Source organism: Giraffa tippelskirchi, chromosome 13 (genome assembly GCF_054371585.1).
Source record: "Giraffa tippelskirchi isolate mGirTip1 chromosome 13, T2T-mGirTip1v1.2.pri, whole genome shotgun sequence".
NCBI lineage: Eukaryota > Metazoa > Chordata > Mammalia > Artiodactyla > Giraffidae > Giraffa > Giraffa tippelskirchi.
Window position 1 is genome coordinate 29,500,420 of NC_137287.1, and position 25,555 is coordinate 29,525,974.

The 25,555-nt window shown below is 44.1% G+C and overlaps 1 protein-coding gene and 1 long non-coding RNA gene across 4 annotated transcripts in view; one reads left to right on the forward strand and one right to left on the reverse strand.

Moving 5' to 3' along the window:
• LOC145533281 (uncharacterized) overlaps positions 1-11,146 on the forward strand; it is a 42,537-nt gene extending 31,391 nt beyond the window's left edge. Inside the window, exons 3-5 of one of the 2 annotated variants that reach the window (XR_014073972.1) lie at positions 3,459-3,490; positions 9,717-9,925; positions 10,797-11,146. This is a non-coding gene — a long non-coding RNA (uncharacterized LOC145533281). Of the gene's footprint in view, positions 1-3,458; positions 3,491-4,405; positions 5,066-9,716; positions 9,926-10,796 lie in introns of those variants that run through there. The other variant, XR_014073973.1, reaches the window with a different exon arrangement.
• The window catches only part of SHISA9 (shisa family member 9), a 345,697-nt gene that overhangs the window by 49,842 nt on the left and 270,300 nt on the right, over positions 1-25,555 (reverse strand). The window lies entirely within an intron of this gene.

A 25,555-nucleotide genomic window follows, 5' to 3' on the forward strand; every position in this document is an offset into this window, starting at 1 on the left:
CCTCAGAAGATGATAGAATGAGTACCTTGAAGACTCTCTCAATCCTATCAAAGTTTAACATCCAAACGAAAAAAAGACCTAAAGAGGACTTGGCCATGGTCACTCAGCAAATGTGCATGATGATTGCCAGGATGACAGTCAACTCCCCAGGATTCCAGAGTACTTCTCTCTCCATCCAGACACATCTGACCCAACTTACACCTAACCCATGGGTGGAAGAGATGCTCTGAGCAATGTGAGAATAACATCTCCCAGTTCTCTCTCCATGCTTGCATTTGTCCTTCAAATATCTGTTCCTCTCTATAAAACCTCAGAATAGACCTGATCACATTCATTCATTCATTCGTTCATTCAACAGATATTTTTGGAGTACCTCTATGTATAAGGTCTCATCCCAAGCACTGAATGCATCCATGAAAAACACGTACCTAGTTCCTACCTCTGGAAGTCCATAATCTAGTGGGCAAGACAGATCTTAGGCAGAAAGAAAATGAGTTTTTGTAAAGAAAAAGTATTGGATACCAGTTGTCCCTAATTCACATGTTGCAGAATATTATGAGGAATTGACCACTATGTTTCCCCCTCACCCCACTTCTTTTTATTCAGTGACCCTTCTTCACTGAGCCAATGGCCATGGGGCAGCCAGAGTCTTGGTGGAGAGTTTTGCACAAAGGAATCAGACAGCCAAAGAGTTGCATTCCAGATTTCTGAACTTCAAAACACAGCATCGATATGGACAAATATTTGCTAAGTTAGCATTCCATTTCTGGCCCAGAAGATATGAGGAATTCTGGGCTATAGGAGGGGCAAAAGTTAAATAAAAGAGCAACAGAGTCAGCTGTTGGTGTATATTCTCTGAGATGAGGTTCTGGAGGTTGCCCAAAGAAACGGGCACAAGCAAAAATACAGATCTCCCCAGTTCTCATATCCCCAAGCACATCGAAGAGTTTGGCCCTGGATCAGAGATATTCCCAGCTGATGAGCTGAGCAGGATAAAGGAAAGGCCAAGAGAAGCAGGCTTTCCCCAGTAAGCAAATGAGAAGGCTTCCCCAGCCTTGGGTCCTCCAAGGTCAAAGACTGGCAAACAGTCTATAACTGGAGTCGTATGTCCTCCCCAGCCTTTGGCTAACCACATGGCTGAATAACTCCAAGTCAACATCATGGCTTAGTTATTGTCTCAACAACAGGCGAAATGCAGAAAGAAGAGAAGCGATGTGGGTGATCTGAGAGCTGCAGTCCTAGAAGGCCATTATCTGTCTTCAGTTTCGGCCCACCCTACCACCCACTCCTCCATGTGAGGTTATAATACAGCAATAAGTCTGCAATTATATTTTACTGGTGAAAAAAAATAGTGGTGAGTCAAAAGCCAGCTCACAGATGTAACGTCACCACTAGTTATTTAAGTGGGAGGGGGCCAAGTCTTGGGCTGAATTCAGAACCACCCCCCACTGTGGGTCCATGTCCTTGAGTCTGACTGCTCTGGACCAAGCCTTCCAGGAGCACTTGGCCCTAGCTGGTGATGACCACCGGGCACAAGAGAGGTAGTGGTTAAGATCTGGGTTCTGGAAGGAGGCTGTTGGACTTTGGACAGACCCTGGGGTCTGGTTGTTGCTGTTTTTCAGTTACTCAGTACTGTCTGACTCTTTGCGACCCCATGGACAGCAGCACGCCAGGCTTTCCTGTCCCACCATCTTCCAGAGTTTGCTCAAACTCAGGTCCATTGACTTGGTGATGCCATCCAACCATCTCATCCTCTGTCGTCCCCTTCTCCTCCTGCCTTCAATCTTTCCCAACATCAGGGTCTTTTCTAATGAGTCAACTCTTTGCATCAGGTGGCCAAAGTATTGGAGCTTCACCTTCAGCTTCAGCTTCAGCATCAGTCCTTCTAATGAGTATTCAGGGTTGATTTCCTCTAGGATTGACTGGTGTGACCTTCTTGCAGTCCAAGGGACTCTGAGTTAAGCATCAATTCTTCAGTGCTTAGCCTTCTTTATGGTCCAACTCTCACATCCATACATGACTACTGGAAAAACCACAGCTTTGACCAGATGGACAAGACATAGCAGCACCACAGCCTGGACCATGTGGCCAGAGACAGTAGAAGAAAAGGGGCACCTCTACAGATGTGAGAATGGATGCCTCAGATCAGCCAAGAGCCAGACTGGGTGACATAGCCATCAGTAGAAACCACTGTAGATACATCATCACTAAAGGCCAAACCTGTACCCAAATATGCCTGGACAAGGTGCCAGCTCTCTCTGAATTTAGATGCAATCATGGGGACCAGGGTGAAGGCAGAATATATCAAGTAAGGAAATCTTAATTGCCATATGTAAGTTTTTAACATCAAGCAGAATAGGGACATAAAACAGAATTAAGCTAAGTTAAAAGTCCATCTAGTCAAGGCTATGGTTTTTCTAGTGGTCATGTATGGATGTGAGAGTTGGACAGTGAAGAAAGCTGAGCGCCGCAGAATTGATGCTTTTGAACTGTGGTGTTGGAGAAGACTCTTGAGAGTCCCTTGGACTGCAAGGAAATCCAATCAATCCATCCTAAAGGAGATCAGTCCTGGGTGTTTATTGGAAGGACTGATGTTGAAGCTGAAACTCCAATACTTTGGCCACCTCATGCGAAGAGTTGACTCATTGGAAAAGACCCTAATGCTGGGTAGGATTGGGGGCAGGAGGAGAAGGGGACGACAGAGGATGAGATGGTTGGATGGCATCACTGACTCGATGGACATGGGTTTGGGTAAACTCTGGGAGTTGGTGATGGACAGGGAGGCCTGGCGTGCTGCAATTCATGGGGTTGCAAAGAGTCGGACACGACTGAGCAACTGAACTGAACTGAACTGAATAAATATAAGAAAATATATATAAATATATGTATATATTATAAACATGTACATATAGGTATATTTTGGGTGTCCCAGGTGGTGCTAGTGGTAAAGAACCTGCCTGCCAATGCTGGAGACTCAAGAGACACAGGCTCGATCCCTGGGTCAGGAAGATCCCCTGGAGGAGGGCATGGCAAACCACTCCAGTATTCTTGCCTGGAAAAATTCCATGGACAGAGGAGCTTGGCAGGCTACAGTCCATGCGGCTGCAAAGAGTCAGACATGACTGAGGGACTGAGCACACAAACAAAAGTATATTTGTATCTTGTAATATTTGTTGTTTGTATCTTGTATCTTGTAATATTTATATGTATGTATTATGTATACATTATTATACAAATATTAATATGTATGTATGCAAACCATAAAATGTTATATAATTATATAATTAAATACTAATACAAATATAAACACACATATATATTATATTTATGATCTATAAATTATATATAATACATTCATATTTATCAAATGTATACTTTTTATATTATATGATTATATATACTATTTTATATTTTTTACAAATGTACTTATTTATATACATATATATTTATATTTTCAGAGAGAGAAACTGAACCTCAGTTCAAATCCCAGGTATGTCACTTTATAGCTCTTTAACTTTGAGTCCAATACATTTCTCTCTTGGTTTCTTTATATGTGACATTCTAACCAAAGTGATCCTCCCACCCACCCTTGAAAGAGTGTGGGCCTGTGGGGGAGGCCATTTTTTTTTTTTTTTTATAAATTTATTTATTTTAGTTGGGGGCCAATCACTTCACAACACTGCAATAGTCTTTGCCATACATTGACATGAATCAGCCATGGGTCCACATGTGCTCCCCCTCCCGGACCCCCCACCCACCTCCCTCCCCATCCCATCCCTCTGGATCATCCCATTGCCCCGGCCCCGAGCCCCTGTCTCATGCATCGAACATGGAATGGTGCTCTGCCTCACATATGACAATATACATGTTTCAATGCTATTCTCCCAGAACGTCCCACCCTCACCTTCTCCCTCAGAGTCCATAAAATTGTTCCATGCATCTGTGTCTCTTATTCTGTCTCGCATATAGGGTTATCGTTACCATCTTTCAAATTCCATATATATGCATTAGTATACTGTATTGTTGTTTTTCTTTCTGGCTTACTTCACTCTGTATAATGGGCTCCAGTTTCATCCATCTCAGTAGAGCCATTTTTAATTTTATCGGGGATAAAGAAGAGGCTTCTAGCCTTGCAGCTTACTAGTCTGCAAGATCCAAGATGCTAAGAGCGCCTCTACTGGAAGACACTGGAACGAACCTCACATCCCTTTAAGACTACCTGGAGAAGCATTGTTAATCCAGACTCTTTTCAAAGTCACCTTCTTCCTGGCCAGGGGTGGGCATGAAACTGAGTCGACGGCCACCCCAGAACCCTGCCACGGGGCATGTCCCACCCAAATCACAGAAGCAAGCCCCTAGTCTCCAAAGAATTCTTGTCATCCATTCTCTCATTTACTTCTTGCAGCTTCTCTGAAACATAGGAAGTATCACCTTCTCAAAGGGGAAAAGTGAAGTACATTTGATGCCAATAGCAGAACACGCCCACCACAAGTTGTGACAACCAAAACTATCTCCAGATATTGTGACATACTCGTGCAGTGGGGGTGCGCACAGAGATAGGAGCACAAAATCACCCCCAGGCAGAAACATGTTCTTCTTATATAAGAACATAAATATTCCTATGATGCAGCTCAGGGCCTGGACTATGGTAAGCATACAATGAAATTAAATTTATGCTTATGAAAATGCATTTGTGGGGTGTGCGTGTGTGCCCATGCACACACACACGAACATGCTATTTGCACATAGTGGTTTCCAAAATAAATTGTCAAGGATACAAGATTTTTTGTTTTTCTGGGATGCATTCAATACTACTCTGTATTTATATTGCATTGTTAAAACAAAAGTAACAAAAAAAAAAAACGTTGCTGTTAATTGGAACTCAACAACTCTTTGTTCTTGGATTGGTGATTGTGTGTCTGTTGTTCATCTCTTTTGACTGATAACAGGTTCCTTTCAAACAATATTCACTTGGCGAAGAAAATGAATTTTCAGTGAAACAAGAAAACCCTTTCTCCATTCCATAAAAGAGACATTATCAGATCATTAAAGTATCGTTACATGTTGAGCTCCTAATGCACTGGTCTTTACTTGGGAGCACATGGCAATCTCAAGGAAGAATTTTTATTGCCAGATGAACAGATCAGGAAGTAAGATATTATGAAATGTGCTATTAGGCAGCAGATAAGTAATTAGGTGACAAGCAAGATACATTATTCGGCATTTCAAAATATTTCCACTTCATCACCAGTTCATTATGATCCCGCTTCCTCTCTCCTGGCCCACCAGGAATTTACATCAAGATTATTTACAAAAAAAAAATCATCAGGCTAAGTGAATTGTAATTAAGTCATATGATTGTTTTTAACACTACAATGAGCCTAAAGAGACAGGCATAAACAGGTTCAAATTACCACTGGCAGGCTGAATGATTGCTATTCTTGCCAGCAGGAAGGTGATGGTAAAATGGTGTTTTCGTTATTATTTCACATACACACACACAAAGGAACTGAGGAGCCATGGATGGTGCCACAAGAAGGGAGAATAGTTCAAACCGTAGTCAAGATGATTGTGCGTTTTTAAAGAGACTGCCCGTTGATTTGATGCCTTGACTAAGGTCTGGACTCAATAACAAATTCCCCAAAGGAAGAGCAATTAGCAAGCTACCTGGTTTCTGTGCAGCCTTCTGTCCCTATCACCACCTGCTTGTTTCAGTAAGGACTACTCAAGTGTTTCATGATATTAAGATTCACAGGTGCTATAACAGGGAAACCTTCCCGTCCCCTGGCCCTCTTTGAAAAACCAGGCATAAAGTTAGTGCCCATTTTATATGCATTGATCAATTTGGTAACCAACTGATTTAGTAAGAATAATAAGCAAAGTCCCTAGCTTTTTTTTTGTTGTTTTTTAATAGCCTTGACTTTTAAAAGAATTAAAATGCATTCTTCACTTAACATGATAATCTCTAGATCCATCCATGTTGCTGAAAATGGCATTTCTCATTCTTTGTTATGGCTGCATAATACTCCATTTACTTACATCTATTTTTTTTTATCCATTCATCTGTTGATGGGCATTTAGGTTGCTTCCAGGTCTTAGCTATTATAAATAGCAAAGAACATTGGGGTTAATATTGGGGTGATTGTATCTTTTCAAATTAGTTTTCATTTTTTCTGGATATATGTCCAGGAGTGGGATTGCTGGATCATATGGCAACTCTATCATTTTTTAAGGAATCACCATACTGTTTTCCACATACTAAGTGAAATACCACAAAGATACATATCATTTGATATCACTTATATGTGGAATCTTTTTAAAAATGATACAAATGAACTTACTCACAAAACAGAAACAGACTGACAGACATAAAAAAGAAACATCATTACAAAGAAAAAAGGAGTTGGGGGGATAAATTAGGATTTGGGGATTAACAGATACAGACTACTATATATAGAATAGATAATCAAGGACCTACTACATAGCACAGGGAACTATATTTAATATCTTACAATAACCTATAATGGCAAACAATCTGAAAAGGAATATATATTCATAAATTTATATGTATGTATAACTGAATCAAGTTGCTGTACACCTGAAACATTGCAAGTCAATTATAAGTCAATTAAAATTTTACAGGAAAAAATGTATTCTTTGGTCAGTTGGGTTTTTTCTCAAAGGAGATATTAGCTTGATAAATACAGAAGAGAGAAAGGAGGGAGAGAGGGATGGAGGAAGGAAGACGAGAGAGGGAGAAAGAAAGTAAATTTTCTTATATTCAGCATACCAAATGCTAGGGGAAGCATCTGCTCTTGGATTATTTCCTATAATAGCTACTGTAAAACTAGAGATAAGTCCCATTATTAGTATCACCTAATACATGTGGAAAGGATCAGAGAGAGAAAGCAATTCATTCAGTATCACATAGTTAACGATGCATCTTTATTTTACGTATACGTGTCTGTGCGTACACGTCTGTGTAACTGTGCTCACGTCACCTCCTAAGATGCTCCAGTGGCTTTCCCTTCTCTTAGGACAAAGAAGACAGGGAACCCACACAGCCCAGGCACCTCTCCACCTTCCTACCTCTCCCACCACCTCATACTTTCAGCCACTTGCCTTCCTCCAGTTTCCCAAATGTCCTTGTCCTTTGTTCTTAATCTCTCAGGGCTAAAACATTGCAGATACTGTTTCCTTGCCTGAAACACCCTAATTCATCCACTTAACCCCTTCCCTTCTTTCTTGTCAGATTCAGGGGGAGGCTTCCCTGAACTTCCATGACAGTATTAACAGCATCAGTTATCGATACTCTTCTCAGTGCATACCTCCCTCATTTATGACATCTATCTCATTTGCAACTTCACACCAATCTCTGTGATTTATTGATGAATGGATAACCCCTCTATTTTACTTTTTGTAACCCCATAGACTGTAGCTCGCCAGACCCCTCTGTCCATGGAATTCTCCAGGCAAGAATACTGGAGTGGGTTGCCATTCCCTTCTCCAGGGGATCTTCCTAACCCAGGGACTGAACCTGGGTCTCCTGCGTTGCAAGCAGATTCTTTACCAAAGAGTCAGACACGACTGAGTGACTAACACTTTCACTTCACTTTCACTTTCTATCACACTGGTGGCTCAGTGGTAAAGAATCCGCCTGCCAAAGCAGGAGCCACAGGAGACTTGGGTTAGATACCTGGGTCAGGAAGATCCCTTGGAGGAGGAAATGGCAACCCACTCCGGTATTCTTGCCTGGGAAACCCCATGGACAGAGGAGACTGGCAGGTGACAGTCCATGGGGTCACAAAGAGTTGGACATGACTGAGCAACAGAACACACACGTACCCACCTACTATTACGTGAGAAGCATCAAAGTTCAGGGACTGTTCCATTCACCAGTGTAGCCCCTGCACCTAGCACAGAGTGGCTCAACAGATCTTCATCGTGGGGATGAATACATGAACAAACGAATATGTATTTTAAATGCCGATATTTTTAAACACATGAGAAACAGTTCAGAATTTGACTGCCACACCAGCCAGTGAACCAGGGTGACCCAGGATAGTCTCAAGAGAAGAGAGTGATTCAGGACTGGGACACAGAGCAGGAGTTTTTACCCAGAGTGATCATCCATCATCATTAGTTTTGGGGAGAGCTAGTGATCGTATTACAAAGACTGTATCAGTCTCTGACTTCTGGCCCAGGCTTCTCGTAACTGTTTTAGAACTCTAAAACCATTTAGATCGAGAAACCTAAAGCCAGAGATCTGACAATTTTTTTTTATTTCCCTTAAAAATGATAGATCAGCCGTTTGGTGTTTTTCATAAATTCTTTGGCCAATGTTGCATTTTTCCATCCACATTTTGCATTAAGGATTTGCTATGAAAATGGCTGTAAGAGAGGAATTTAATGCAATTGTGATTTTTTAAAGCTCCATCTCTCTAATTAATACCCCAGAGGGGGGATTTTTTTCTAACATAATGGCCTTTCAGTGTTAAAAGGGCTTAATATTATGGTAAAATATGTTAACTTGCCTGACACTCTGACCCAAATGAAAGAATGAAGAGGGAGCGCATCTGTCTTCCCGGAGCTTCTGCCACCGCAAATGGTGTTGTTTTCGGTATTTTCATAATGAACTAATCAACTGCTTATTCACTAATTGCGTCTACATTAAAAACTTATTACCCTGGAAAAGGGCTGCTCTGCCATTGACCTTCTGACTAGAGGAGAGGGGATGAGGATCACATGGCAACCGTAAGGCAGAAGAAATGGCCAAACCCAGGGCAAGGATATCTTTCTCTTCACTGAAACAGGCATGAGGCTTTCTGTGGGGCTGTCATACACAAGGAGTTGGAAGTCCAAAATCTGGAAGCTGCTTCTGCTTTGCTAGGTAGGGTCCATGCCTCAGTGGGCTTCACAATGCTAACCAAAAACAATTCTAATGATGACACTTACTCATGGGGCAAAGTGGTTGTGCCAGGCACAATGATGCACAATCTCCACTGCTACCAATAAGGAATGTGGGGCTCAGACAGGTCAAATGACTTGCCGAAAGCCACACAGCTGGTCAGTGTCACAAGTAGATATAAATCATACCCTTCTAACTACATCTCCTGGGTGCCAAGCCTCTCAGGGGATGCTGGAAAAATGAGAAACTAGATGTTGACTAGATTTAGAGCAAATCCAAGATCTCTAGCTGTTCCTAAGCTCTCATTGCTCCCTGGCCAGCTGTCTTCCAAGACTCCCTCCTCTCTTTCATGATGTGAAACAATGCTATAGAGAAACAATGCTTTGCAGTTCACCAAGGCACACAGGAAGAATACATTTCCCAGCCTCCTTTGTGGGTAGACTTGGACCATGTGATTACATGTTAACCAATGGAGCACTGGCAAAAGTGATGGACCTCAGGCTACTGCTATGGCAATTCGGGAGGCCATATGCTTGGAGGGCATTGCTAAAAGAGCTATACTGCCGGATGTACAGCAGAGTTTGTATAAATAAGAAATAAAGGTTTATTGTATTAAGCTACTGAGTTTCTAGGCTTTTTCAATCACTGATGCATAGCCTAGCCTCACTTAACTAATCTCCCCTCTCAAAGAATAATCAAAAGTCTATTCTTCATTCAGTTGACAGATTTTATTAAGTACCTCTTGCATCCAGAGAGACAAAGGCGATCGAGGCTGACATGATCTTATCTCTACGATGGTTAATTCTAGGTATCATCTTGACTGGGCCACAAGATGCCCAGATGTTTGGTCAAGGCTTCTGGGTATGTCTGAGAGTGTTTCTGGATGAGAACATTTGAAGCAGCAGAGTGAGTAAAGCAGATCACCCTCCCAACTGTCGGTGGTCCTCACCTGAAGACCTGAGTGGAACAAAAGGCTGAGCAAGAGCGACCTTCACCTACCTGACTGTCTGAGCTGAGGTATTAGTATTCCCTTACCTTCAGACTCAAACTAAAACATCAACTCTTCCTGGGTCTCAAGTCTGCCAGATTTTGAACTGGAACTTCCAGTTACAGAAAAATAGAGGTGGTAAGAGACATAGAATGATAAAGATAGAGACAGAGATAAAGACAGATAGTGATAGAGATAGTGATAGAGATAGTGATAGAGAGATAGCAGTAGAGACAGAGATAAAGGTAGAGATATAAAGACACATCTCCTACTGGTTCTGGTTCTCTGATTAATGCACCCTTAAGAAAAATGCTAAGTAGACAAACACAAAATTAAAAAACAACAACCTGGGATACCTTAGACGCAGGCTGGGAATCATAGGTGGTTGGGAAAAGGCTCTCCAAGGAGACAATACTGTTTTAAAATGTAGCTTTTATTATATTCCGGTATGACAAGGCCAACAGATCAGGAGACCTGGAAATGTTTACCGTTGAAAAGATAGCCTATTACATTCTTAGATTCCAAGAGGATGGGGCATGGCACACCACGTGGGGCCATGTGGGGAAGCACCAGGGCCAGGGAGCACCAGGGAGGCAGAGTGAGGAGCCAGGAGAAAGCGTGCACACTGTGGTTTCTATTGTGGTTTCTGCAACAAGAAACAGGAGAGGCAGAGTAAAGAGGTTTAGGAATGGTTAGTTACTTTGAATAATTTTGGTTGGCTCTGAGACATAAAAGCCATCCCTAATTGTCTAGTACCTAGACCTTGGTGATAAAGGTAGAGGATGAGTGAGTGATCTAGAGTGTAGAAACCCTGAGGGAGGTGGCTGGGGGGTCTGCACTCTAGATTGGTTGGTTTGCATATGAAAGGCTCTCTTGAGATGAGTCTTTTACTGTCTCCAGGCATTGGCTACCTCTGGGATGGAGAGACCCACCAGGGTCCAACAAGGTCAAAAGATGTCAAAGCATCAAACAGAGAAACTAGAAGATGTGGTTCTTAACAGGCATGTGAGCTGAGACCTGACTAATGGAAAGCCATCAATCGTGAGAAGAGCAAGAAGGTAGACTCTAATCAGAGAGAATAGCGTAGAAAATCAAATAAGTGAGACAGAAAAGGAGTGACCAGAAATACAGGGAGAAGACCAAGTCAAGGGAGGAGAGTGTTCCAAGGAGACGAGTGTGCCACTAAGAAATGGAGTAAAATAAGAATGGAAGCATATTCTCCTAATGAAAAAATAAATTTTAGTATTCTACACACTGCCTCCTTAGCTTCCCTACTTTCTCCGTGATAGTCTGGCTTCTTTGCCCAGAAGCACCCCGTGAAGGTAACTGGTGACTTCACACTGGATCACATCCAGTGGTTTTTCTTTTGCCCTTATTTTGATAGTATCTCTGCAAAATTTGAGGGTAAGTACCAGGTACACAGCAGTAAACAGACAAAAATATCTGCCCTCATGGTTGTGACATTCTAGTGGGGATGAAAGACAATACAACAGAAAAATGTATAATGTTAGATAGTAGTGCCAAAATGAAGTAAAGCAAAGCAGGAAAAGAGAGAGCATGGGATGAGGAGGAGACTTTGATTAGAAATTGCTAGGAAAGACCTCGCCAATCTTCCTAGCCAGCCATGCCAAGAAATGTACACTTGATCTTCAAGAGAAAGCTGAGCACCAAAGAATCGATGCTTTTGAATTGTGGTGCTGGAGAAGACTCTCGAGAGTCCCTTGGACTGCAAGGAGATCGAGCCAGTCAATCCTAAAGGAAATCTACCCTGAATATTCACTGGAAGCACTGACGCTGAAGCTGAAGCAAGCTCTAATACTTTGGCCACCTGATGCCAAGAGCCAATTCACTGGAAATGACCCTGATTCTGGGAAAGGTTGAGAGCAGGAGGAGAAGAGGATGATAGAAGATGAGATGGTTGGGTGGCATCACAGACTGAATGGACATGAGTTTGAGCAACCTCCAGGAGATGGTGAAGGACAGAGAAGCCTGGTGTGCTGCAGTCCATGGGGTCAGAAAGAGGTGGACACAACTTAGTGACTGAACAACAACAAAGGAGGTATTCTAAGTCTGGGAGGCACGGGAGTCCCATGACCAGATCTGTTTATCAAAAGAGCTAAGATGTGAAGAGGGAGTGAGAAGATGCTCCAGCAAAAGCCCAGAAGCATGAAGGAGTAACATATACCTGTGAGGACTGTTAGTGGTCTGACATTGCTGCAATGGAGAGAGGAACTAGGTGACAAACCACAGTCTTGGGCAAGTCCTTTCACTTATTAGGACCTGGGTTATCTCATGTATGAAATGGAAGATACTACAACTAACATTTGCAGGATCAAAGAGGGCATGTATGAAATCCCAAGCACAATCTCCTGCAAACAGTGGGTATTCACAAATGATAGCTACTATTATGACAATGACTTCCCATTGAGAATTTTATGGCAGGAGAATCACGGGCTCCAGACACTGAGCAGCTGATAATATCTGCCATTTTCTTTTTTAAAAATTTTAGTTATTTATTTCTTTTTGGTGACACTGGGTCTTCATTGCTGCGCATGAGCTTTCTCTAGTGTGGCAAACAGGGGCTACTCTTCATTGCGGTGTTTGGGCTTCTCAATGCGGTGGCTTCTCTTGCTGTGGAGCACAGGCCCTAGGTGCACCGGTTCAGTAGTTGTGGTGCACGGGCTTAGGTGATCCTCAGTATATGGGATCTTCATGGACTAGGGATCCAACGTATCTCCCCTGCATTGGCCAGTGGGTTCTTATCCACTGTGCCACCGAGGAAGCCCTGCCATTTTCTTCAAGGCTCTACTGAGAGTTGTACTTAAGGTTGTGTGAGAGCTGGACCATAAAGAAAGCTGAGCGCCAAAGAATTGATGCTTTTGGACTATGTGTTGGAGAAGACTCTTGAGAGTCCCTTGGACTGCCAGGAGATCCAACCCATCCGTCCTAAAGGAAATCAATCCTGAATATTCATTGGAAGGACTGATGCTGAAGTTGAAACTCCAATCCTTTGGCTACCTCATGCAAAGAACTGACTCATTGGAAAAGACCTGGATGCTGGGAAAGATTGAAGGCAGGAGCAGAAGGAGATGACGGAGGATAAGATGGTTGGATGGCATCACCAACTCGATGGACATGAGTTTGAGCAAGCTCTGGGAGTTGGTGATGGACAGGGAAGTCTTGCGTGCTGCAGTCCATGAGATCGCAAAGAGTCAGACACGACTGAGTGACTGAACTTAACTGAACTAAGCCCACCATATGGGGCCAATGCTGCTTCTTGGGCCTGATTCAAAACCTCCCCACTGTTTTTATAAAGATCTGTTGACATGATTTATTGGGAATTCTGTCCATTAACATTTTTAAATGTTCAATAAATCCTCCAACCAGGCTAGTAAATTAATCTTAATAAATTCACAGCAGAAACAGCTTTGCTTGTTGATCAGCACATGATAATGTGTTCGCTCCCCTCTCTGTTATAAGAAGGGATGGTGTGTGTGGAGCTGAAGCCCCTGAAGACAGAGGGAAAAGACGCTGAAAAGTGCCTTCTCCACTCACAGAGGAGGAGTCTTAGCCCACCTCAGCCTCAGTTTCCCTATCCATCCAACAGGACAAAAGATGTAACAGAAATTTGTCCAAACTTATGACGCATGATACATTGTGACCAAGTGCCAACAATCCCATGAAACCAAGGTTAGTTTACCATTTGAAAATCAATGTAATATGAACATTATAATATTAACAATCATATGACTATTTCAATGGATGCAGAAAAATCATTTGCTAAAATTCAATACTATTACTGATAAAAACTTTCCACAACCTAGGAATAAAGGAGAAATTTTCAGCTGATAATGGACATCATACTTAATGGTAAGATACCCAATAGTTTCCTAGTAAAGTCAGAAAACAAGGCAAGAACACCCACTTTCACCATATTTATTCAATATTTTATTAGAAGTTCTAGTAAGCACATGGAGAAGGCAATGGCACCCTACTCCAGTACTCTTGCCTGGAAAATCCCATGGATGGAGGAGCCTGGTAGGCTGCTGTCTATGGGGTTGCACAGAGTCGGACACGACTGAAGTGATTTCACTTTCACTTTTCACTTTCATGCACTGGAGAAGGAAATGGCAACCCACTCCAGTATTCTTGCCTGGAGAATCCCAGGGACTGGGGAGCCTGGTGGGCTGCCGTCTATGGGGTTGCACAGAGTCGGACACGATTGAAGTGACTTAGCAGTAGCAGTAGCAGTAAGCACAATAAAGCAAGGAAAGGAATCCATGTCAGAAATTGTCTTTATTATTAGAATTCCTTCCCTTTGGAACCTACAAAAAACATAAAATAAACCTATCACAACTAATAAATGATTTCAGCAAGATCGTAGGATACAAGATCAATATATAAGACTCAACTGTATTTCTATAGAATATTAATAGGCTACTAGAAACTGAATGTGAATAAAGATACCATTTGAGATAACATAAAAATACTAAATAGTTAAGAGATAAATCTGACAAAAGAGGTGCAAGCCCTATACACTGAAACCACACAACCCTACCGAGAGAAATTTATAAAGACTTTAAAGGGATAAGACACTGGGTTCTTGGTTCAGAAGATTCAGTGTTGTTAAAATTTTGCTGTCAATTTTCCCCAAATTGGTATATAAATTCAGTGCAATACCAATCAAAACCCAAGCAGACTTCTTTTTTTTACAGAGGTGACATGCTGATTCTAAAATCCATACAGAAATTCAAAAGGTCTGTAACAACCAAAGCAACTCTAAAAAGTAGAATTAAGTTGGCTTAGAAATGGTAAATAATTTTCCCAAGGTCAAATGAAGATCATGCCTCTCTCCTTCCTTCAATGACACGTCATTGCCCTTATTGCCCTTCTCCCGAGTACCTGTCCTAGGCAGGTGTTTCCAAACACACTGTTTCATTGTCATCCTTGCTATGACCCTAGAAGTTTATTAGCTTCCTTTACAGACAAAGAAACTGAGGCCCAAGTGACATATGGTGAAACTAACTAAGTAACTCATGGTCTTTAAGAAAAAGAATATGGGCTGACTTAGAACTTCTCCCTCATTCTGGCAAATAAAAAACACTGTAGATAAAATACTCACAGTAAGACTGAAGATTGAGAAGAGTCATCTTTGGACAGACATAGGGTAACTACTCCAACGTAATAAAATAGAATGTGCTCAAAACCACTTCTTCTTCTTCTTGTATCAGGATTTTCTCATGTAAATGAGTAACTTAATTTGCTTTCCTTTCAAAAGCACTTGCTATTGAAGTCTTTTTCGAGTGTCTGACATCTCTCACAACAATGGTCATATACCCATAAGATAATAGCTATCCACTAAGTCACATCTCAACAAAATCCTGTGTGTAACACACAGTCAAGGCCCAGGAGTGGCCTACTTATTTCCAAGTTCACTCACTCTACCCCAATTCTATCATGGGGAAAAAAAAGAAATTGAGACAAGCTTTGAATTTGTCTTAATGGAATTTGACTTATCATTCCAGCAGTCAGCCCCATGTATCAATATTAAAGATGCACTCTACACCTGACACAGTGATTGATGCTAATGCAAGGTACCAAAAACAGCATCCTTACTTCTCTAAGTGTTTTTCCTCAACAGTCCTATTAGAATCACCTGCCAGTCTGGTTTAATTTGTTTCTTAATGACTCCTCTATCCACACAAGTATCTCTTGTCCCTGTTTCCCCCCAACCAAGAGAATTATACCATTTTATGTGCATGCATGCATGCTCAGTTGTATCCAACTCTTTGACATCCCATAGACTGTAGCCCACCAGGCCCCTCTGTCAATGGGATTTTCAAGGCAAGAATATTGGAGTGGGTTGCCATTTCCTACTCCAGGGGATCTTCCTAACACAGGAATCGAATCTGAGTCTCCTGGGTCTCCTGCACTGGCAGGCGGATTCTTTTATCACTGAGCTATACTAACTCATAAATCTAAAAAAAATCATGTTTATTTTCCTTATCCTTCTATACCAGCTAGGTCTCCAAGAACCTGAAACTGATATGCATACTCTCTGTCTCCAAGAAAAAGCTCTCTCCCACCTCCTTCCAAACATCCACCCTTCTGACTACTTTTGCTAAACCTTATATTACCTACTTGAGGACATTGGGGACCCTATGGGCCAATTCATCTGCTATTGACAGCCACATCTGAGGTCCCCCTCCGCCATCACGTTTCCCCCTCCCCTACAATAAAATCTCCAAGGAAGAAAATCATTAGCAACTCCCATTTCTAGCACCACTGGGGAAAATAACAAGAAAGGGGTTTTTCTAATAGGGCAGCATCCAGACTCTCCAACCTCCAACCCTGGCCCATCAAAACTTTATCTTGCATGTGGTGGTTCCCAAAGGGTGCAATGCCCGTAAAAGAGACTGGTAGATACAGGACTTGGGGATTGAAGACAGGGAAATACAGAGACAGGAAGATACGTTCATCACTGCCTGGGTCCTAGACTTGGGTCTGGGCCATTATGGGGAGTCAAGATGGCTGGGTAGAAAAATGCCTTTGAGTTTCTATGGACATGGCATCTTAGCTGTAGGGGGACAGTTGAGGTTGAGATGCGGAAAGTGCCAAAAGTCAAGACCAAGATGAAAGAGATGGGTTAACTGGTTCAGAAGCTGGTCAGAAAAAAAAAAAATGTGGCCACATAGGTGAAGAGAACTTGTTTAGAAATACGGCAGCATTGTGAGAGTGTTAGGGTCCAGCTCTGAGGTGAGGCTACCCATGTGGATGGCTGGGTCTGATGACACAAAGGCCTGGGCAGCTGGGAAAGATGTCCTCAGTGATGTGACAAAGAGTGACCCACTGAAGTAGCAGAGGTCCATCCTCCCCTAATTTTGAAGGCATCACAGACATCTCCCAAAAGCCATGGAACCCTGGAGCCTGAGCTCCCACAGCCTATCATTCTCTCTGCTCTCTACCTCCTGGAACCCGCCAGGACAGAGAACTCTGAGAATTTCCATGGCTCCTTTGAAATATAGGTCTTTGGCTCTCATCAGGGTTTGCCTTTTCCAACAGATTATTTATAATGCTTTGGCTCAAGTGCCAACTTTTCAACTCCTCTTGCCATGGAAAATGAGACTAGGGAGAGAAACCAGGGCCATTTTGACACCATTATCTATCCTGAGGCTGAGAATTTACTTGTTTCCTTGAAGCCATCCAGTCTGAAAAGGAGAGCGCTGCTTTCTTCCCACCTTGTCTCAGCCAGAGGCAGCGAAATTAGAGGACTTCAGGGAGACATCATCCCCTTCCTGTCGGAAAGTTCCCAGCAGAAGTATTCTGATAGGTCTATGGACATATGTGACAAGGAGCTCGTTAAGTGCTAGGAGCTGTATCTTTCAACTGAGTCCAGGGAGGTATAAAAAAAACAGTCCCCAGAGAGCACATACTAGAATTTCCTCATCAGATTTTGGTTCTCATATTTGATGCTCGAGTGTGGTCCTCCTGATTTGATTGTACTGGTGAAACATGACCCAATATTCATTAGATATGCCCCCACATGAGGGGCTTCCCTAATGGCAATAGCGGTAAAGAACCTGTCTGCCAATGCAGGAGACGGCAAGAGACATGGGTTCGATCCCTGGGTTGGGAAGATCCTTTGGAGGAGGGCATGGCAACTGACTCCAGTATTCTTGCCTGAAGAATCCATGCACAGAGGAGCCTGGCGGGCTACAGTCCATAGGGTCACAAAGAGTTGGACACGACTGAAGTAACTTGGCACGCACGCAAACCACGTAGGACCTTCTAGCCTTCTGTTTTGGGCTGCAGTATTTCGTGGAAATAATAACTTGAAGGGACCAGGACCATTTATGCAGTGTAAAATACGAGGGGAAGAACAATCTCAATCAACATGTGTCAGTGAACACTCTAAGCAAAACAAATAACAGGCAGATAGGAAGCCCCTGGTGGTCTAGTGGTTGAAAATCCACCTGCCAATGCAGGGGACATAGGCTCAGTCCCTGGTCCAGGAAGATCCCACATGCCAAAAGGCCACTGAGCCCCTGTGTCACAATTACTGAGCCCATGCTCTGGAGCCCACGCTCCACAACAAGAGAAGCCACTGCAATAAGAAGCCTGAGCATCGCCACTGGAGAGTAGGACTGCAGCATCCCAGGCTTCCCTGTCCTCCACCATCTCCCGGAGCTTGCTCAAACTCATGTCCATCGAGTCGGTGATGCCATCCAACTATCTCATCCTATGTTGCCCCCTTTTCCTCCTGCCTTCAATCTTTCCCAGCACCAAGATCTTGCCAATGAGCTCTTCACATCAGGTAGCCAGAGTAATAGAACTTCAGCTTTAGCATCAGTCCTTCCAATGAATATTCAAGTTGATTTCCTTTGGAAATGACTGGTTTGATCGCCTTGCTAAACCTCTCTCCGTCCCTCACTGCTCACTAGCCATGCTAACCCTCTGTCTATGCCTGGAGCACATCAGCTCACTCTGACCTCAGGGCCTGTGCTCCTCGGTTTCCTCTACCTGGAACTCTCTTCCTTGGGTCTTCAGTCTTCCATAGAAGGGACCTCACTAACATCCAGGCATCAAGTCTCTCCACCTCCCATGATGTCACTGTCCCAGAGTCTTTCTAGCCTTCACCCACCACAGTATAAAATTAATTTATTTCTTACTTGTCAATTTTCTCCTTTCCCCACTAGAATACAGTTTCTCTGAGAGTAGACAGCTTGTTTGTCTTATCACCCACTTTATCTCCTGTGCCTAGAACATAGTTAGGCCCTTGGTGAAAATGGTGAAAAGAAAACCAAGAGTGAAAAAAAGAGGAATCATGTGAGCTCTCTAGGAGCAGGGATGGAAGGGAGTGAGACCTGGGCACTGAATGGTCCCAGTGAGCTTCACCCAGGGGACAGACTGGAATCCAGGTCTTGGAGAACGGGCAGATGATCTGACACCTCCATGAGCTATTCTCCTCCCAAGAGCTAAGACACCTATAGGTGTTGGATGCAGGGGATGCTATGATGATATAGAAATGTCACAAATGTTTATCCAGAAAAAAGCATATGCTCAAAGGATGCTCTGATGAGTGAACCAAGAGTGGCTCATGTCCACTTCTGTCAAACTCCTAAGTGACATTCAATTCATTCTATGGACTTCCCTGGTGGTCCAGGGGCTAAGACTCCACACTTCCAATGCAGGGGGCCCAGGATCGATCCCCGGGTTCGATCCCAGGGAACTAGGTCCCACAGGCCACAACTAAGAGTTTGTATGCCGCAACTCCAGCTCCTGCATGCCACAACTAAGACTCGGTGCAGTCAAATAAAACAAATATTTAACTCATCTTAGGCAAGGGAACGGGTTTCCCAGCTGGCTCAGTGGTGACGAACTGCCTGCCAAAGAAGGAGACTCAGGTTCCACCCCTTGATAAGGAAATGGCAACCCACTCCAGTATTCTTGCCTGGGAAATCCCACAGACAGAAGAGCCTGGAGGGTGCGAGGAGAGAGCAAATTAGCCAAGATGGCATGGTCAGGCTCTCTCGCCCCACAGCCCCTCGGTCTTGCCCTGCGTTTTGTAAATAATGTTTATGTAACAGATGAGATCATTTGTAGCACTGCGCATGCACATCACAAGGCACTCGCTTGGTCACGAGCTGCTTTGTGTGGTACGCCTGTAAGAGCTTCACCACGAAAGCCCTGGCTGGGCATTGGGGCTGGCTACATTGGAGTGGCATCATGGTTATGCTATATGAGGTTATGTCACGGCTATGTTATTGCTGCATTATGGTTCTGTTGTGCTGCTGCTACGGCTGCTCCTTCCAGCCTCTTAGCTCACGCCTTGCCTAGCCTGGCTTCAGGGAACAGTGCGGAGAGTATGAACAGTGAGACATTTGGTGTCATGAGCAGGATCAGCGATACAGCAGGCTATGGTCCATGGGGTCACAAAGAGTCCGGCACCACTTAGCGACTGAACAACAACAAGGCAAGGGAACAAGACCTTTGCCAATCCTGAACTCCTTCTCAGAACTGAACAATATCAGGCCCCTTCTCTCATATCTCAGGAAGTCATTCTCAGGAACTTCCATGAGCCACTGGGAGTCTGAAGACAAATCAACATCATAAACCAAGGTAGCCTATACCACTTATGTATCTAGGAAGGAACAGCCTTCTGGGAACCATCCCCTGAAACCCAAGCCCTGGAGTACTTTCTAGAAACAGGGACGGGAAAGAAGGATTTGTTGAGGGCATATAATGTGCTAGGTACCATGCCCCAGCAGTTCACAAGAGCTAACAGGTAACTTCCACCACAATTCTTAGAGATGGGCCTTGTTTTCCCAGGGTGGGTCTTGTTTTCCCAAGGAATCAATATTGTTGCTGACAGTGCTAGTTGAGTGGAGTTTGTTGTTGTTTCAATCATCTTAATCATCTCTTCCTACGTTTAGAGGTGTTTGGGGAGGTGCCCATCTTAAGAGTCTTGAAGAGAGATGGAATCATCCTCCCAAAAGTTGAAAAGACCAGGTAGTTGCTTTCCCAGCCTCCCTTGCTGCTCAGGAAGGCACATGTGACTAGACTTGGCCAATCAAATGCATCAGTCAGCAACACCTAGTTGGGAGCAAAACACCATGGCAACATACAGGGTCCTGGGAGGGCAATAGAGGGTCCTCAGAGGACAGCTTCTGTGGCAGGGTTTTGATGGTGGTTCTGGCTGTTGAGTCTCTCTCAGTCTCTGCTTGTTTCACAAGCTAGTTTCCCAGTGCATGTGTGTGTGCTCAGTCGCTCAGTCATGTCAGACTCTTTGTGACACTCTGGGCTGTAGCCCGCCAGGCTCTTCTGTCCATGGGATTCTCCAGGCAGGAGTGGGTTGCCATGCCCTCCTCCAGGGGATCTTCCTGACTCAGGAATTGAACCTGCATCTCCCGTGTCTCCTGCATTGCAGGCAGATTTACCGCTGCACCACCGGGGAAGCCCTTAGTTTTCCCAGACACCCTGGAAATTCTACGAGCTCCTTAATATCCCTTCAACAAATTTGTTTCCAGCGAGAATTATGCAGAGGCAGGTCCCTTTGCTTGCAACTAAGAACTCAGGCTGATGCAGCCTTGGAGAAGACAGCGAGGTCATTCAAGGATTTGGACACTGGTCAGTATGACAGCCGGAGAAGGCCATGGCATACCACTCCAGTACTCTTGCCTGGAAAATCCCATGGACGGAGGAGCCTGGTAGGCTGCAGTCCATGGGGTCGCTAAGAGTCGGATATGACTGAGCGACTTCAGTTTCACTTTTCACTTTCATGCATTGGAGAAGGAAATGGCAACCCACTCCAGTGTTCTTGCCTGGAGAATCCCAGGGACAGCGGAGCCTGGTGGGCTGCTGTCTATGGGGTCGCACAGAGTCAGACACGACTGAAGTGACTTAGCAGCAGCAGCAGCAGCAGTATGAGGGCAGAGCCCATGCTGTCTCCACTATATCTACACTGCTCTGGGAAAATGCTGATCCCATTTCACAGATGAGGCATAGAGAGGAGAGGTAACCACCCAGCCTGGAATTGACTGTAAGCTCCTGGTTCTCTCTAATGTACCATGATTCACATTCTGTTTCACCACTCTTCACCACAGCTTCTTGACATAAAAATCTTGTTTCAAACTAAGGAGCCCATAATAAAAGGAATGAGACCCCAAACATGAATAGAAGCAGGAACTTCCCAGACAGAGAGATAGGGGTTCTCTTTGCAAAACAAGATTAAAGCCTGTGATCATGGCCAGTTCCTGGGAAAGTGGGAACAGGAAAATGATTAACAGCAGGGCGGGGATGGTCTCCTTCCTGGGAGCAAGCAGGGAGGACAGCTGAGAGGCGGTGACACTGATCTGCTCTGACCCTGTTTTCATATGTGGGAAATAGGAATAACATCACTTCCTGCACAGGTCTGCCTGAGAACATCAGCGCAGGAATTTTAGCAACAATCTAGAGCACTTAAAATAAGCCATTCGCTGTTTGAAGGGTTTTTCCTATATGAATTCTTTCACTCCTCACCAAAACATGAATTGGGCACTATTGTGATCTCTGCTTTCCTAAAGAGAAAGTGGGGTATAGAAAGTTTAAGTGAGTTGTCTAATTACAGCAAATAACGGGGACAGCTGGGATTTGAACCCAGGGATCCTAGTTCCAAAATCAGAGACCCTCAGGATTGTGCTAATCAAGTTTTATAATGGATGCAATAGAGTTTTGTGACCATAAATTGCTTCACACAGATTAACAAAAAAAATGTACTTGATGCCAGGATAGACTAGAGTCTCTGAGTAAGGAGACATATATCTGTCTTGTAGCTCTGCACCCGGCACCATGGTTAGCCTTACCACAGGCATAGAAATCATGTTGGTGGAATGAATGAATGAATGAATGAATGAACACATAAGATGAGGATTCAGATGGTAGCAAGGAGATGGGAAGGAAAGAGCCACGTGGAACCAAGAAAGAGTAGCGTATAGAAACGTCGCTCTAAATAGGGATCCTCTGAGGCAGGCTTGAAAAGCCCTCAGCCAAGTTTCCAAAGCAAACTTGCAAATCACTTCCATATATCTGTTGTATCAAAAAAAAAAAAAACACTCCATAAATGTTCCATTTCTTCATGGCTTCATTCTTCAACAGGGAACACCGTACAGAGTCATGCGCAACCAGAAGTGTGCATAGGGTTCTGTGGATAAACAGCATCCTACAGGTGTCCCCAGCTTTTGGTGTGCACGGTTGTGTAAGGACGTAATTTCACACTGTATACAATCAGACCTCTCAGTGAACGTCTGCAGGACCGGGCACATACGCCCACGTGCACACAGTTAATAATGGGCTAACACTAATTTGAACTTACTATGTGCCAGGCTCTGTCTTAAGCACGTTGCAAACATCATCACATTAAATCCTCGCAGTGGATACAGTGGCACCCAGGGATGCATGTGGATGTGTGCATAGCTGTTTCTGAGCTGCACATACACAGATTTTTTCCCTGGGGGAAGCACAGGTTCAGACTGGCTGTCAATTTTCAGCTGCTTAACCCAAGCTCTATGAATAACGCCAGGAAGGCACACTTTCCTGGGCTGGAAGGAGTAACAATGAATTAAAAGCTAGATCATAAAGTCCTTTCAAAATACCATCCACTTGAGAAACAGCAGACACCCAGCCTGCGTTTTCTTGCTGTGTAAACACATTCCTACCACCCCACTCACTTAAATAAGGCTCACTCCACTTTGGCAACCCCGCAAACACATTTTTTTTTTTTTACAGTTTCTTTTTCAAAAACAAGATTGCTCCCTCGGCAACTGTTTCCAAGCACATTCCCTCATTCTGGGAGAGGGAAGGAAAAAGCAAGAGAAAGCCTCTTGTTACTATACAGGGAACACAGAACAGGGGCAGAGAGAGAGATGTGGGGAACATGCTGAGAAGCCAGTGGGACAGGAAGATGTATTTCCCCCAAATAAAATTAGCCAAATGCTCCCCTGACCCAGCGATGTATCCCCAGGACCCAGTAATTTTGAGTTCTTTTTAAGGCTATGGTCTGGGTTCCCCAACTAGGATTGTCCTCTTCTGCACTGTATGTGCTTGCATGCGTGTGTGTGTACACACATGCGCACATGCATGCAATTAAAGGTCAGAAGCCCTCCCAGAAGCAGTCAAAATTATCTCCCTCAAAGAGGGGACATCTTTTGAACAATAACATTTTCTCCACAGTCTGTGGACTACTGACAGCAACAAAAATAGTCCCCAGGGCAGGGCTTGGGGGTAGGGCAAGGATAAGAGACTAGAAGAAAAGAACTCGGTCCACCCCATTCTATGCCTTTCGTTCAATGACTAATTCTGTTCCACTCAATTCATTCTATTCCATCTGATCCGAATATCTTACTCTACATCACTCCCTAGCTTCCACGGCACGCTATTCCCTTCTCAGACCTTCCATCACTGAAATTCCCACTCCTCCCATTCTACCTCATCTCCGTCCACTCTGTCCTAATCTACTTCCAGGTCATCTCATTCCATTGAAAGTCAAGCTCTTCCATTGCAAGCCCCAGTGTCCCAGTTCATTCCATTTCATCCCATTTCATCGTTGCAGCATCTTCTTAACCATTTCAATCTGTTCCAATAACTCCTGCCAGAAATATTTCAACAGGATCGGCAATGAGACCAGTCCCTGGTGCCACGAGGGGTCTGGAGAGATGGGCTGAGCCCCCATCTTTGCGCTCTCTCTTTTTTTAAATTTTTTTAGTTTATTTGTATTTTTGGTGGTGCTGGGACTTCATCACTGTGCCAGGACTTTCTCTAGTTGCAGTGAGTAGGGGCTACTCTTTGCTGCGGTGCACAGGTTTCTCATTGTGTGGGTTCCCTTGTTGTGGAGCACGGGCTCTAGGGCCTGGGCTTCAGTAGTTGTGGCTCACAGGCTCTAGTTACCCTGTGGCATGTGGAACCTTCTAGGGCCAGGGACCAAACCTGAGTCCTCTGCATTGGCAGGAGAATTCTTATCCACTCTACCATCACGGATGTTGTGCACTCTCAGTACAGCGTCAGAAGCCATCCTTATGAAACAAAATAAGGACCATATCACGCTATGGTCTTCACAGACCCAGCTGAATCAAGAATCATGGGCAAGGGCTTCCCTGGTGGTTCAGTGGCTAAGACTCTGCATTCCCAATGCAGGGGGCCCCAGGTTTGATCCCTGGTTGGGGAACTAGATCTCACATGCCACAACTATGACCTAACACAGCCAAATAAATCAAAAGGATCATAGGCAAAACATCTGAATGCTTAACTCTCTACACAAATCTCCATGCTTTGGTGCCATGTAGAATAGAGGTAAGAGCATAAACTTGGAAGCCACATTAATAAATGGTGAAATTCCAGATCTTCTTAGAAGCTGTAATAGACAAGGTTATGTACCTAACAGCCTTAAAAATGTCAGTGGCTGGACTTCCCTGGTGGTCCAGTGGTTAAGAATCCACCCGCCAATGCAGCAGACCTGAGTTCGACCCCTGGTCCGGGAAGATTCCACATACTGTGGGGCAACAAAGCCGATGTGCCACAACTACTGAGCCCTCATGCCCTAGAGCCCATGCTCTGCAACAAGAGAGTAGCCCCCACTCGCCACAACTAGAGAAAGCCTGCGTGCTCCAATGAAGACCCAGCACAGCCAAAAATAAATAAAGTTAAAAAAAATCAGTGGCTGAAAATAAAGTTTTATCTCTCACTCATGACTCACAGCTCTCACACATTGGATGGGGGCTCTGCTCCATGGTAGCCTCACTGTCAAGACCGAGAGCAGGCTGTGTCTGGAACATTGACCATCACCACGGTGGGGGGCAGGGAGAGCATGTGGCAGTGTATGTATTAGCACTTAAAGCTTCCACCCAGAAGAGATGCACTTCATTTCTGCTCACATTTCACTGTCCTGAAAAAGTCATGCCCTTCCACTCATGTTCAAAGGTCGGGGAAGAGAAATCACACACTGGCTGCAGGAGATGTGGGTTCAATCTTGGGTTGGGAAGATCCCCTGCAGGAGGAAATGGCAACTCACTCCAGTATTCTTGCCTGGAAAGTCCCATGGACAGAGGGGCCTGGTGGGCTACAGTCCATGGGGTCACAAAGAGTCAGACACAACTGAGCCCACATGCACAGCACAGAGAAAGACAAAG